At 37.3% G+C, this 15,611-nt stretch overlaps 1 protein-coding gene across 5 annotated transcripts in view; it reads right to left on the bottom strand.

Moving 5' to 3' along the window:
• The window catches only part of WWP1 (WW domain containing E3 ubiquitin protein ligase 1), a 119,919-nt gene that overhangs the window by 104,088 nt on the left and 220 nt on the right, over window positions 1–15,611 (bottom strand). For 2 of the 5 annotated variants that reach the window (XM_029923207.1, XM_029923205.1), the window contains exon 1: window positions 4,922–5,088. The exons of 1 other annotated variant lie outside the window; for it this stretch is intronic. The gene's annotated coding sequence lies outside the window, so the exon portion shown is untranslated. Of the gene's footprint in view, window positions 1–4,921; window positions 5,092–15,611 lie in introns of those variants that run through there. 2 more of the 5 variants (XM_029923209.1, XM_029923208.1) reach the window with 2 other exon arrangements.

The following is a 15,611-nucleotide window of genomic DNA, read 5'->3' as shown; positions in this document are numbered from 1 at the left end:
TCCTGACCTTGTATCCCACCAGTCAATCTCATTCCACTAACCAGCAGGGCTGACCCCATATTTATACCACGCACGCTCCTGTTACCATCTGTCCACTTAACCCAGGGCCTCCAGTCCCTCCAGCTCCCCTTCTTCCCTGCCAGTGCCTAGTGGCAATATTATGATAGGGAAAACATAGGATAAAATAGGCAGAGAGGGAAAGATTAGGACCTGAGGCTCTGGGTGAAGAAAAAAACACATTTTGGAACAATGCTGGGATGTCTGACCACAGCAAACTGCCTCGGGCATAAGGTTCTCTCTCTCTTAAGAATGTATAGGGGCACCTGGATGGCTCAGTTGGTTAGTTGTCTAACTTTGGCTCAAGTCATGATCTCACAGCTTGTGGGTCAGAGTCCGGCTTGGGCTCTGTGCTGACAGCTCAGAGCCTGGAGCCTGCTTCAGATTCTGTCTCCATCACTCTTAGCTCCTCCTCTGCTTACATTGTGTCTCTCTCTCAAAAATAAACATTTTTTTAAAATTAAAAAAAAAAAAAAAAAGAATGTTAACTCTCCCTCAGGTTTTCCTCAGAAACTTGACAAAAGACCTGACTAAAAATAAGTAGAGCATAAAACCTTATGACTCACAAGGAATGGTATGTCTACAGACCACCCCTCATACAATGGAATCAAGCCAATCAGAAATGGACAACCCAGCACCTGGAGTTATCCAGCCCATAAAAGTAAAACCTGAGAAGGAACAAGGTGGAAGGGAAGGTGGGGTGGGGGGTGGGGGACCAGAATCTTAGAGAGCTTGCCTACTACTCTTACTTTCTGATCTTATACTCTAATATAATAATCTTTTGCCTGCTATTCATTTTGTGTCCACCTCTTCACTCTTCGAAGCAGTGAGACAACGAACCCCGGCTATTGAGGTAAAAAAATCTTGCAATAATATCGTCACTATTTTACATTTTCATAGCACTTCACAGTTTCAAACTGTCATATACATTTCTGTTTACCTCATCTGGATGAAGTGTTCAGTGTTCTGAAAAATTAACTGATAAAATTGCAGTAAATATAGTAGGACCATGTAAATGTCTTTTTTTACTCTTATATTTAATATTGCTTTTTAAAAGTTTATTTATTTTTGAGAGAGAGAAAGAGAGAATCCCAAGTAGGCTCAGTACTGTCAGTGCAGAGCCTGATGTGGGGCTTGAACTCATGAACTGTGAGATTATGACCTGACCCGAAACTAAGGCTTAACCAACCGAGCCACCCAGGCCTCTCTCTCATATGGTATATTTTTTAATAATTTAGCATTTATACAGTCTTTACAGTTCACAAAATACTTATCTGGATCTCACCTAGGCCATTTGCCACTTAGGTGAAATTACTTGTCCAAGATCTTGTCAGTTTATTTATTAAGCATTTATTGTGTGCCAGGTAGTTTTCTTAGTGCTTTCTCAATATTAACTGGTTAACTCATAGATAGGTACTGTTACCTTCTTCATTTTATAGATGTAAAAACTGAGACATTGTGAAGTAAAGGAACTTGCCAAAAGTTGAACATAGTAGCCAAGTGAAGCTAAGATTTGAATCTAGGCAGTCTGGCTGCAGAATTCACACTCTTAAACACTGTTTCACTGCCTCTTAATAAGTGTGGAATAGAATCAAAAAGTAACTTAATTAGAACTAAACAGAATGAGAAAGAGAATTGAGTTAAATAGTTTGACTAGCAATTGGACTTGAATTTCTGTAAATAGAGAGTGAATTTTAGAGTCACACATCAAGACTCTAAAAGTCTAAGAGAAAGATAGCTGCTTAGAACACAGCACGAGTTTTCCCACAGAAATGTTATATAAATGGTGGTAAGATACCAAGACCAAAAGCCTACCGGACCCATAAAAGCTGAACCACTTGCACTGTATAAGGAAATGTATTGTTCCACAGAGATGTTTCTGAGCTTCCACAAATACTAATTTGTGTGTATACCCAGTGTTCCTGCAAAAATTACAAGCAAAATTCCAAAAAAAGTTCTGACACTGAGACTGCATGGTGCCTGACACACAGTAAATACTCAAAAAGTTGTAGCCATTTTTATCCAGAATTCTTGATTTCTACCTTGCGTGTTTCTCGAAATAGCTTTATTTTTCTCACTGCATCTGTGACGGTAAGTTCCAAGAGTGCAGGACAAATCGTCACCATCTTACCTACTCTGCCTACCACAATGCCTGGCACACAAGAGTGTTAAATACTTATTTGCCAATGAAAGATAATTACTAACCACCAAATTTCAAAAACAATTAAGTAAACCCAGACTTAAAACCAAATGGCTTCATTTAGTTTTTAGGTGCTCTTTTAAATGAACCACCAAACTTATCGAATTGATTTTCTTCCTTTTAAAATTATCACCAAAATGAAAAAAAGTATAAAAGTCCATGTAAATAATATTCCTTCAAGGGTCACCAGCTAAGAAAACACTGCTCTACACAACAGTCTCACTAAATGGCACAGTGAGACAGGGCATCTAAATTTCTCTGGGCCCTGGTAATCCTATTAAAAGAGCACAGAACATTCTGAGATTTTCTAGCTCACAATTGTTTGTAAAACACTGCATATTTTATGAGAACATAAAAGAGTAGCAATCATCCATAATCTTTCCACCAACCCAACCCACAACTTTTCAAAGTATTGTTGTCCTCCAATACACTTTTCTTTATTTATGAAGTTGCAATCCTAGTGTATAAATCATTTTGTTTTCTACTCCTCACCCCCATTTACAGTAAGAATGGCCTATTATAAACTTGACTGAGCCTGTGACCAATATCAGAGAAAGCTAATTTATGCTTATAGTTGTAAAAACATAACTTTGACAACAATTTTCCCGAAGGCCACCAGATGGTGATATTGCTCCATAAAATACACCTTTAAAACATATATATATATAATTAAATACACTATAGTAACATCCCCCGGAACAAAATGAACAATTTCTTCTGGTAGAAGCAAGGGACAACAAAAATATTTGTACTTCATTTACTAGAAAACATTAGTGAGGATAAAAACATATGAAATTTAGCAGCAATTATTCTAATTAAGCTAAGCAGTGATGGCCCTTAAAAACAAAACAAAAACACAGGACTTTGGCACTGTTGCAGTATCTTTTATCACACTAATCTTTCCTTCCCTCCTTGCTCCATCCCCATCCCCTTCCTCTTCAGATCATCATAAAAAAGTGAAACACATTTTTACTTATGCACTAACTTTATTTTTCATAATTATTCTTAATTTGGAGATGATTCCTAGTTTTCTGTTTTCAAAGAACTGACACTAAGTTATTTACATCAGCAAAAGAAAACTACACCCAAACAATCATTGATAAGAATGAGATACCTTCTTTTCTAATTATAATTTCTCAATTTTTCATAATATGTAGTATTATGTTTACAATGGCAAAATACCAAAACTTTTCAAGCAAAAGATGTTTGTATTTGATAATTTTTCCCCACCTTACTGAGTATCAGTAGAAAACAAATTTCCCACTCTTGTGCTGCATTACATTAAGAAAATAAAATTTAAATAACACAGAGCATCTTAAAACTTGAGTTCCAAACTTATAGAATCAACTTACAGGAATAAAAAGAGCTGAGTGAAGACTTCCTAACTGGAAGTCTAAGACGACAGAGTGTGGCCACCTGGGACGATGTGCACTTACATGGGGTGTCTAAGGGACACAGAAACACAGCCCGTCGTAAACCTGGAATCTGAATCAGGTCTCTGACTCCAAAACTAGGAAGGATAAGTGACCATTTACTGGACTCCAATTATTCAGTCACATTACAAAACAAAAAAACCCCCCAAAAACCTATGTCTAATGTTTTGAATTAACCCTTCAGAATCATTAATTATTCCTACTGACAAATAAAGAAAATTAGGCTTCATGAATTTATTGCTCAGGGCCATATGCTGGGGCACCTGGGTGGCTCAGCTGGCTAAGCATGACTCTTCATCTCGGCACAGGTCGTGATCTCAGTTAGTGAGTTCGAGCCCGAGCCCCACATAGGACTCTGCAGTGACAGCGAGGAATCTGCTTGAGATTGTCTCCTTCTCTCTCTGCTCCTCCCCTGCTTGCTCCCTGTATCTTTCTCAAAATAAATAAAACTAAACTAAAAAAAAAAAAGAGAGAGAATGCTGGGGTCCTTGGGTGACTCAATTGGTTAAGCATCCAACTTCTGCTTGCTCAGGTCATGATCTCATGGTTTGTGAGAGTGAGCCCCACATCTGGCTCTGTACTGACAGCTTAGAGCCTGGAGCCTGCTTTGAATTCTGTCTCCCTCACTCTCTGCTCCCCATCTGCCACCTCTCTCTCTCAAAAATAAAATAAAACCATTAAAAAAAAATGCTGAGCTAAACCTATGCCTTAAACTGAGCATTTTGCTTAATCAATCTAATAGTACTATCCTCTTATTTTATCACTTAAAGATTAAGCAACTTCAAGTAGGGTGTGTGGGGCTTCTAAGCTAGTCATCAAAAATGCTTTTCCTAAAAACTGAAAAAGAACAAGTAATCTAAAAAAGATAATGTGTAAAGTGTAAACATGCTAACAATGAAAGAGGTAAGCTGTTAGAATCAAGGTTAATAAATCACTTCCGTGTATTCTGGGGAAAAACATCCATGGCAATAGAACATTCTTATTTTTGCAAGGATCAAACTTAACGTAATTATATCATGTACAATCTCCTATTTAAAAATGACAAAAAGATTTCCATTAATAATTTGGTTGGTTGTTGCAAAGTATTGTATTTTAATAGTATAATACTTGATTTCCAGACTTTTTCCCCTTGAATCCAAAATTTTTTTAACGTTTGGTAGTCTTCAAATATACAGCAGCTGCTACATCTCAAAGTTTAGAGCTGAAGCTTAGAGGTGATTAAGAGACTTACTCAGGGACACAAAGCTTCTTAATGTCAGGCCCAATCCAAGTCTGCTGATGAAGTTAGAGCTCTTCGGCAATGCACTGCTAAGATATCATGACCCAAAGTTAAGTTCACACTAAAGGGTTCCTGATTGTTTTTTAATACATTAAAGATTCTAATATATTAGCATTTAAGTAGCCATGGAGGGGCACCTGGGTGGCTCAGTCAGTTAAGCATCCGGCTTCAGCTCAGGTCATTATCTCACGCTTTATGGGTTCGAGGACCGCATTGGGCTCTGTGCTGACAGCTAGCTCAGAGCCTGGAGTCTGCTTCAGATTCTGGTCTCCCTCTCTCTCTGACCCTCCCCTGCTCACGCAGTCTCTCGCTCAAAAAATGACAATAACACATTTAAAAATTAAAAAAAAATAAGTAGCCATGGAAATTTCCTAATTCTTAAATTTCAAAGAGCCAATTTCTAATGTGATAAGAGCACATTGGGGTAATGTAATATATAGAACTACTTATAAAGACAGACAGACTTAGGACCAAACTTCAACTCTATTTGTATATATTTAACTCCTCTGAGTCTCAGTTTTATCATCTGTAAAATGAAGACACTAATATGGTTTTGAGATGGAGAAAGGAAATGTAAATTAACACCAACTCTGGGAAACTAGAATTGTTTCTAGAGTCTGGAATACAGAAGATGTGCCATGAGTACTCATTTCTTAACACTATTCCATCACCACCACTACTCTGGCCATACTCTCAGGACTCTGAGGCAGAGAAACTCCAATATTGTTCTACCATACTTCCACAATAGTAGAGAACAGGAGGATAAAAAAGGCATTTCAGTCACAAGGCATGCTGCAAAATGATATATAGCAAAATTCCTCACATCTGCAGTAAAGATTAGATCAAAATAGCATTTAAGCACTTAAGAGAAATATAGTACTGCCAAATTTTTTTGTTATAAAACAAAATTTCAGGATTTTTAAAGCTACTCGAGGAACTGACACACAATGTTAATTTCCTATTTACTAATATTCTTCCTAAGAACTTAAAGCAGGCTGCTAAGTAGAAGCTTCCATCAAACATCCTCCTCTTAGAGAAAAATATCAGAATCTAAACTATACAGAAAGTTTCCAAAATGAGAAAATCAACTAAACAGCTAAAACTTTACTCCTAGAATAATGTAATTCTTCTCATGTTTAAAATACAGTAGAAATACAGGGATACATTTATCCACAAACCTAAAACCCAGAAAACTATAAAAACATGAAGCTACTTCATAACTCATTTGGTGGCAAAAGCTAAACTGACTTGGATTCATTTAATAGCAAAATCTGACTGGATGTGTGGCCATTCATTATTTTATCCATACTTAAAAACTGCCAAGGAAAGTATAGAGTACTGCTCTATATTTCACTGGGGTTTTACCTAACATAGCGTATGGAGGGCATTACCATTCTAAATTAAAAAATAAATTCTGAAACCTGTCATCAACAAGATATTATGAACCCACCCTATTTACTCATTTCTAAGTGCCAAGTTTAAGTCACACAAGAACTATGAATTAGGTATTATTACTACTTTACATATGAATACCTAGTTTATATTATGATTAAATTAGGGCTTAATCCAAGGTTATTTTGACCAAGATCACTTAGCCAAAAAAGTGTGAGAACAGGTGCCTGGGTAACTGGACCAGACCACGAGCTAAGCATCTGACTCTTGTTTTCAGCTCAGGCCCTGTATCCCAGGGTCGGTTGTGGAATGGACCCCTGCGTCAGTTCCATGCTAGAGGTTCTCTTTCCCTCTCTGCCCCTCCTCTGAATGCTCTCTCAGGGGAAAAAAAAAAAAAAAAAGTGGGCGGGGGGGAGGTGCCTCAGTTGGTTAGGCATAAGACTAGATCTGAGCTCAGATCATGATCTCAGGGTTCTTGAGTTCAAGCCTTGCATCAAGCTCTGCACTGATAGCATGGAGCCTGCTTGGTATTGTCTCTTTTTCTCTTTGCCCCTCACCTGCTTCTGCTTTCTTTCTCTCAAAGTAATAAAGTTAAAAAAAAAAAAAGTGGGGAAACTCAAATCTAGGTTTGTCTTACTTTAAAGGCCTAAGCAATTAAATAGCTCACACTTTGAAGAAAAATTAAATCACACAAAAATTCAAACAAGTTATAATTATCAAAACTTTCAACTTAGAACAAAGAAATACTGGAGTATAATGTACACTTTCCATTCTGGGTTTCTGCATGTAAATATTGGCAATATTATTTCACAACACAAAAGAGATGAGTTTATTGTTGTTTTTCTCCCCAAAGCACTGGCCACAAAATCAGTGAAAACAAACACAAAAACAGTATGTTCCTCTAACAAATGCCAACTAATCCTTTCCACTCTAATTTAGAAAGAATCATGGGTATGGCATTTTTTTTTTACCACAAAATGTACTAACACAACAAAAATATGGTTGATGTAAACACAAATTAAGTTTTTCCAGGAATAGCCCAAACTTAAAGATCTGCTCTCCCACGATTGGATATGGTCACAGGACTGAGGAAGGTTTAAGTGACATAGACGCAGGCTGTCTCAAACCACTGCCTTAAACAATGCCCTTAAGGCAAGCAATAGCTTTCCCCACAAGAGACAGATTACAGTCTACCCAAATGACCAAATTCTAAAGTGGGCATGCGTCAATCAAAATCTCTATTTTGAGTTATTTTCGCTAAATGAAAAGCAATCAGAGTATCTGAAAATTACAATATCTAATTTAACTGTTTCAGTAGGCGTTTTTAAAGAAGAAATATCTTTAAGTTATTTATTTTGAGAGCGAGAACAAGCACAAGCAGGTGAGGGGCAGAGAGAAGGAGAGACAGAATACCAAGCAGGCTCTGCACCATCAGGACAGAGCCCAGCGCAGGGCCTGAACTCAATAACCATGAGATCATGACCTGAGCTGAAATCAAGAGTCAGACTCTCAACCGACTGAGCCACCCAGGTGTCCCAAGAAGAAATACCTTTACTCTAAAGAATGTCTTCTTTTGTAGAAGCATGGGGAAATTCTTTTTGAACAAGGAAGCCTGATGGATGCTTCTGGCACAGTTACTTCTCTTGTCTACCTCTTACATAATCACCCTGTATCAGGTTTCTATAGTTTGTTAGGATCAAGTCATTGGCAATTATCTGAAGTCTCTTTAAACATCTGAAAGGTTCAGATGTTAAGCACTCTTTGTTTGCATTATATATATGTGTTGAATGAACACTGTCGCTTTAAAAATGGTCTCTGAGAACACTAGAACCCCAAATTACCGACTCAGTTTCTACCAGCAGTTCTAAACTAATATGTATAAAGTCATCTAAGATATTTATTAGTAATGAAGATTCCTGAGCTCCACTATCAAGGCCATACCATATTATTCAAACAGTATTCAGATATCTTGTTTAACAAATACCCCAGATGACTATGATGCAGGGGCTGCACACTGACAAACACTATTCTATACTGTAATTCACCTATTGATGGTATTAACAATTTCTTGCTTCCAAACTGCACAGCCAAACTATCAACAGCTGAGAAACTGCCAGCCATGCTGAGTCAGTATTCTTCTCAGATTCATTCTTAACCTTTAGGCAACTTATTTTTTAAGTTTTGGGGCGCCTGGGTGGCTCAGTCGGTTAAGCATCCGGCTTCGACTCAGGTCATGATCTCACAGTTTGTGGGTTCAAGCCCTGCGTCGGGCTCTGTGCTGACAGCTAGCTCAGAGTCTGGAGCCTGCTTCAGATTCTGTGTCTCCCTCTCTCTTTCTGACCCTCCCTGCTTACGCTCTCTCTCTCAAAAATAAATTTAAAACATTAAAAAAAAACTTTAAGTTAAAAGGTGACAGAAAAGTGGATTACTTGTTTGAATTTTACTTATTAATAACTGTGAAGAATAATAAAAATGACTTAAGAACTGCTTATGTCTCAGGGACCAGCCTTCCTGCTTTACAAACATTATCTCAGTTAATCCTTATAAAAATCCAGTAACAAAAATATTCTCTACATTTTACAGAAGAAACTGAAGCGACGCTGCTATTAAGCAGCATTGACAGAAGTCGGTTCCACCTGACTTTAAAGGTACAGCTCTTAATACCCATCCCAAAATGCCTTTAATTCTTAAACTGTAAGAGTGCTGTGATGTAGTTTATTACTTCTTTGGTAAAGTATGTCCTACTTTATACAGAGCAAGTTCGTTTAACTAATTCTCCTTCCCACACCAAGCACAAAAAATAGTACAACTTGGCAAGCTTAGGTTAACATATGACCAGAGTATCCTACTTCAAGTTAGGACTCAACAGTTTGCTTCCACCCACCCTATTTAATCATAATTACGGGTATACTAAACAGCTATCAAAAGACCTTGTTTTTCTTAGTTAAATAAAAAAGCTATCATACCTACAATGCTCCTAATGCTAGTACATTTCTGAACTACCCTGAAGTCATAGAGAAACACTTTAAGGTAATTCTATCTGTCCCCTTCTTTGTGCCCTACCCTTCCCTATTTATATAAATCCTGTTTCTTAGTACATTCAATTAACAAACTCCTCCCCACAACAGCCAACATATTATATTCAGAAATTTGCCAAGAGATTTATTTGCACTAGGATGCAGGAGTTCATATTTCAGTATACACGAAATGCTTCATATGTACCTAAATTCCTTCTTTTTTCTTTTTTTTATGTTTATTTATTTTTGAGAGAGAGACAGGGTGTGAGCAGGGAAGTGGCAGAGAGAGACAGACAGACAGACAAGACAAATCTGAAGCAAGCTCCAGGCTCCAAGCTGTCAGCATAGCCCAATCCAGAGCTTGAACCCAGGGACGGTGAAATCATGACCTGAGCTGAAGTCAGACACTTAACCAACTGAGCCACCCAGGTGTCCCTCTACCTAAATTCTTTAAATGAAATACACTGATTATTTCATTCAGAAGCTATAATGTAATAATAAAGTAACATTCATCTTCATCCCACAGTTAGCCATAACATTATACAGTAGATAACTTGAACTATAAAAAAAAATAAAATAAACTGAGACTAAAATAAACTGATAATGCAATGAAGATAAAGTGAGAAAAACCCAGCTAAGCATTCAATGAATGAATCCACCTGTTCCTGGAAGGGAAGAACATTACTTTCTGCCTTACATTTCCTGAATGAGGGAAAAGCCCCATCCAGTCTCCACAAGTAAAGTGTTCGCTCTCCACGGGAACCACCTCCTTGGAGACAAGGCAGAGAGTAGCTTATCCTAACCTTTTCCCAAGACATTGCAAACAAAATAGTATTTGTGGGGCACCAGGTTGCTCACGGCTTGTCAAGGACAGAGTGACCTGCCAAGGAGCTCTGCTACTGTTAAGCATCACATCTAATCACAAGGGCTAAGGGGATGGATCTCTGCCCACAGTAGCCCACTCGGCACAGTGTGCTGACTGGGCCATGTGTCTCATCCAATTTGTGAGACTTGGGTAAATCACTGCTTCGGAGCAGCCCGGGCTCTGGGTCCCGCACTTTTTTAGACACCATTGCCCTCAAGTAGAGCAAGTCAATTCTGCTGCATTATGGCAGCATACAGAGTGAAACCCCAGAGGTCCAAAATTTTCTTCTATAGTGCCAGCTATTTCCCATCTGTATAATAAGCCAAATATGCCATTGCTTTTGCATTTCAGACTCCACTTTCCCACTGATAGGACTAGTACTGAAGGCAGCCTAAGTCTCAGCTTCCTAAACAGTTCTCCAGAAGCCCCATTTTGGTGTAATACAGCTGTTTGCCATAATCCTGGGATTTACATACTTGTCTAAGTCTCTGTACCTTGAATCTGGGCTGGATCGGGAATTGCTTTAATCAACAGAAAGTGGCAGAAATGATGCTACACTGATATCAAACCTATGCCTTAAGAAGTCCTGGTTGCTTCTTCTTTTGCACTGTTTTGAGTCCTAAGCCACCATGTAAGGCCAGCAAAACTGCTGGAAAGGCCACGTAGGAGGCGGGGCCCTGAAACTATGAGAAATATGGAGAAAAAGAAAGAAAAAGAGAGTAAGAGAAAAAAAGGGAGACCAGCTCCCAGCTGAACTGCCAGCTGAATGCAGCCTTTAGAGTGACCATCAACAAAACTTAAAATGCTCCAATGAGTCGAGCATAGGACAGTAAAACGATAAGCAAATAAGATGGTTGTTTTAAGTCACTTAGTTTTATTAGAGTTGTTACACAGCAATAAATGACCAAAACAATGTTTACCTGGTTCCCTGTGTGTTTGCCTAATTTGTTAAAAACTCAGAGAAAAGGAGAGAAATATAATTAATTATAGTCCCAAACATTCATACAACCTCATAAGAAAGTCTTATGCCCTTCTTAATGTTAGTGAGTCTACTAAACTCTGAGTTCCAGGAGAACAGGCTTCATGTTTTTCCTCAGCGCTGTACCCCAGCACCCAGCATAATACCTGGCATATAATAGGAATACCGGGCTGTGAATAATAGGTTTAGAGAAGATCAAGACAAATGTTAGTCTTCCTTCTAAATTAGGAATTATCTGGCATATGGTTTCACATTATATATTCCAAAAGTTGTTTAATCATGTGAATCTGATATGTAAACTAAGAGCTTTAATGGCAAATCTTTTTTTAATGATAAAGCTTTTTATGTAATAGTAAAAATCACGAAACATCATGATACTTTTGGAAATCACGCCTTGATTTATATGCTCCAAAAATACAAATTTTGAGAAACTAGGCTTTTATAAAGGAAGAACAAACTTCATCTGTAAAAACAGCTGAATTAAAGTCAAATTTTCAGGGACACCTGGGTGGCTCAGCTGGCTAAGCATCTGACTTAGCTCAGGTCATGATCTCACAGTTCATGATCTCATGGTTCATGAGTTCAAGCCCCACATTGAGTTAGCTCAAGCCCCACTTCAGGTGAGTCCTGCTTCTCTCTCTGCCAGTCTTTAGATTTTTTCTTTCTCTCTCCCTCTCTGTCCCTCATTCACTTGTTCCCTCTCTCTCTCAAAAAAAAAAAGTCAAAAATTAACATTTATATTTCACCAATGTAATTTTTCAGCCAAGAAGTCAACCTTAGCTCTTTTCTTGACAGTTAACCAGGAGGTTGACTACTTTGTGATACTTACAAATTTCAAAATTACCCACCAATAGCCACTGCTATGAGGTTACCATTTTAACCCAAAGGAAGAAGAAATAGACAAGTTCATATGTACATAGTACAAAAGTTTAACACAGATTCCAAACAGATAAATTTGAACTCCTCACATACAGCCTTCCTTAAATTCACCTTGTAGACAAAGAGTTAGCACAAAAACAATTGCTGGCCTAGGAACAAAAATGAGTTTTAGCTCTAGTTCTAATTTTAGCTACCTACTGGTCACACACTTGAAAAAATGTTTTAACTTCTTTGAGCATCAATGCCTTCATCTAAAAAGCAATAATTATCTCCTGACACACCTACTGCTAAGCTGTCATGAGAATTAAATGATAAGGTCTATATAGCCATTATGGAAAAATGTCAAATGCCCTACAAATGTAAGATATGATACTCTTAATGCCAGCAGAGAAGAAAAACCATCTATGTACGTGCTATGGCTAGACATTTTTCCTCCATTAAGTATTAGCAACAACTTCCTTCAACACCATTAAAAAGACCAATTTATTTTTTCTGCTACTTGTTATTATATCATATTTTTATAGAAATGGTAAAAAGACCCCAGTCTTTTGAATAATTATGGAATCAAAGTTTCTAGAGCTATAAAATACACTAAAAAATAACTTGTTCAGGTTCCCTTCCAGGAAGATAATCTTATTTATAGGTGGAAAAAAGTCAATTATTTATTAATCAAATTACACTTTAACCGTACTAGGGATAGTGAGCAACTTAATCAAATGAAAAAATGTACTGACTAGGACCCCACACTTCATTTCTTTTGTAAAAAAGTTTCTATGTTCACTTGATAAGGCTTCATAATGAAGTGAAAGTATTTTCAAGTAAGGCATACCTGAATATAGAAGATAGAATAAAGATAAAGGTTCTTAAGGTTTCTTATTTCACTTCCCTTTTTCTACCCCCAAACCCAAACTGAGATACAAAAGGAATAAAAAAGTAAATTACTGGTCTGATATTGCTATCTGCTGCTCTCCATACACCCCATTCATTCTCAGTCTCACCAGCTCTCCTGTGCAAGCAAAAGAAGGGTACAGATAGTTCAATGAAGATCAAAGACCTAAAAATCACAGAGCGTTAAAAACCAGAAGGAACCTCCAGGATCATTTAGTCTTACTGATGAGGTCACTTAAAGCCAGTAACTACATGCAACTGACGCTAAATCATATATCTGACAAGAAAGAAAACCATTATTGTCGACCAGCTCCTGATTCCACTTATACTAACTGAAACACTCTGGGTAAATCATTCAACCCCTAGGGTTAGTTTGTTGTTATATAATAGCAAATAAATAGTCAAAATTCTTTGCTGGCTATAAATCACAGCACAAATGGAAAGAGATATTATATCTAAGTGTATATAAGGTATGTCTCTATAGGAGGGGTTATCAGCAAATCGAAGAATTTGAAGATTCAATTGTTTTATAAGCCCCAGTTAATTCTGCAATGTGCTCCTAGCCCAACCCATTTACCCACAGGTTCCATGGATAAGCTTCAGGTGAGTCCAGATTCATGGACTTCTCTAAAATTATATCCACAGAGCACAGGTGCATATGGAAGTTTTCTGAGCCAGAGTTTTTTAGTTTAACCATGGATTAGTAATTATCAGAAGGTCGAGAACTACTACTGTAAAGTAACATACATTTGCCAAAGATATAGCTTCCATAGATGTTGCTCAAAATGGTACCATTATTTTCCCAACCTGGATCAGAATCTTAGTTATTTTTACTTTCCTCATTTCTCTCTCATCAAATTCTGTCCATTCAACTTCCTTCTTCTTTTCCATTACTATTATTACAGCCATAGTTCATACCCTTATTACCTATAACGACAGCAATCAAGAGGTATTTCTACCTCCAGATTTCTACCTCAATTCACACATTGCTGCCAAATTAATCCTCTAAAAACAAAAGTTTAATCATTTCATTCGCAACTCAAAAATCATCTGTAAAACCCAATGCCTATTAAATCCAAGGTCATTAGCCTGGCACTAAAAGCAATCATAAACTGGTTCAAACTTTTACTTCAAGTTTTATCATCCTTTATATTAGCACAAATACTTTATGTATCCATCCAAATATAATTACTTGCCTCTCCCCAAATGTACGAATTCTGTGCTCTTAACTTAGTCCCTTCTCTCTGCTTGGATTACCTCTCAGCTTCTCAAAAGTCATAGTCATCCTTTAAAACAAAAGACTTCAGAAGCCAGAAGGCTCTAGGAATTAACATTTCTCATCCCACCATGCTAAATAAGTTGTGAGCTCGACCCCCTCCCAATCCGAATGCCATATGAAATTTAACTATGAATTAAAAGACAAATGAAGCATCTGTGTACAGTCTTAGCCAACTAGTCAGTGAAGGCAGAAACTGCTATAATCCTCACCTTTATAGTCTCCGTAATACCTTACACAGTCATGCAGTAGATGATTAATAATTGTGTACGGAAGTAAAAGAAATTTCAGCCTTCATAGGGTAAACAGCAAAGATTACTATCTCTTTGAAGGCAGAGAACTTATTTGCAACATTCTTTATCATGCCAGACCTCCAAAAAACAACCCGTTTTAAGTCCTGGTGTTGGATGTCTTATAAACAGTTTTGCATTTTAAGGAAAGTACTTGAACATGTTAATAAGCTACATACCAAATAACTATACCATATACTTTACACTTTTCATTTTGAGTAGTTCCCAACACTTGGTCACTAAGGTTTCACTTAAAAAACATATTAACTATTTATGAAAAGTGATCATTTCCAATCACAGCTACTTATCTACTTAATGGCTAAAAACAAGTCACAAATAAAAGAATGTCTTTATGTTTTAAAAGGTGCATTTTGCTTGTATAATGCAGAGACTTAGTGAGACAGGTAAAATGGATTTATACATAAGGATGAATTCTTGCAGAAACCCACAAACATTGTACACCAGGCACTTCAGATAAATATACCAAAGGGAGATAAAAGATAACTTTGTACATTATTGTTTTCCACTATTACCAATAGCTTTTTAAAGCAGAAACTCAAAATTTTTTGCACATTAGCCTACACAAAAAGATAAAAACTTGCCAAGCATAAAAAGAAAGCCATGTCAAGCCCTTGGAAAATATTTTATTCTGGAAGAGTAAAAATGTCAAAATAATAGATACTCGTCTTTGGTAAGGAAGGTTTCATATAATTATGGGAGCATAGGACGCTCAACTCCAAACGATGGAGTAAAGAGAAGACTAATCATTTAAAGGCTGTAAAAGCAATGGGCAAACTACAAAATAAAAAAAAAAATTAAAGATGAAAGAAGGTCCAAGTCACAGATAAGGACTAGTAAAAACTGCAAGGTCACTGGGATCTACCAGGTCACAAAGGTGGGGGGGGGTACTGCGGAGTCGGTGAAGAACCCGGAGTGATTTAAAAAAATAAACAAAAACCACACACGTCAGAAAAAGACGTTCGAAGCCAGGGAGTCCTTGGTCTGGGACGGCAGAATCGCGGTGAAAGTCAAGGCACAGGCAGTAAGTCCAAACAC

The sequence above is a fragment of the Suricata suricatta genome, chromosome 15, assembly GCF_006229205.1.
Source record: "Suricata suricatta isolate VVHF042 chromosome 15, meerkat_22Aug2017_6uvM2_HiC, whole genome shotgun sequence".
NCBI lineage: Eukaryota > Metazoa > Chordata > Mammalia > Carnivora > Herpestidae > Suricata > Suricata suricatta.
Note: the sequence above shows the minus strand (reverse complement) of the source record. Positions and strands in the feature narration are given on the sequence as shown.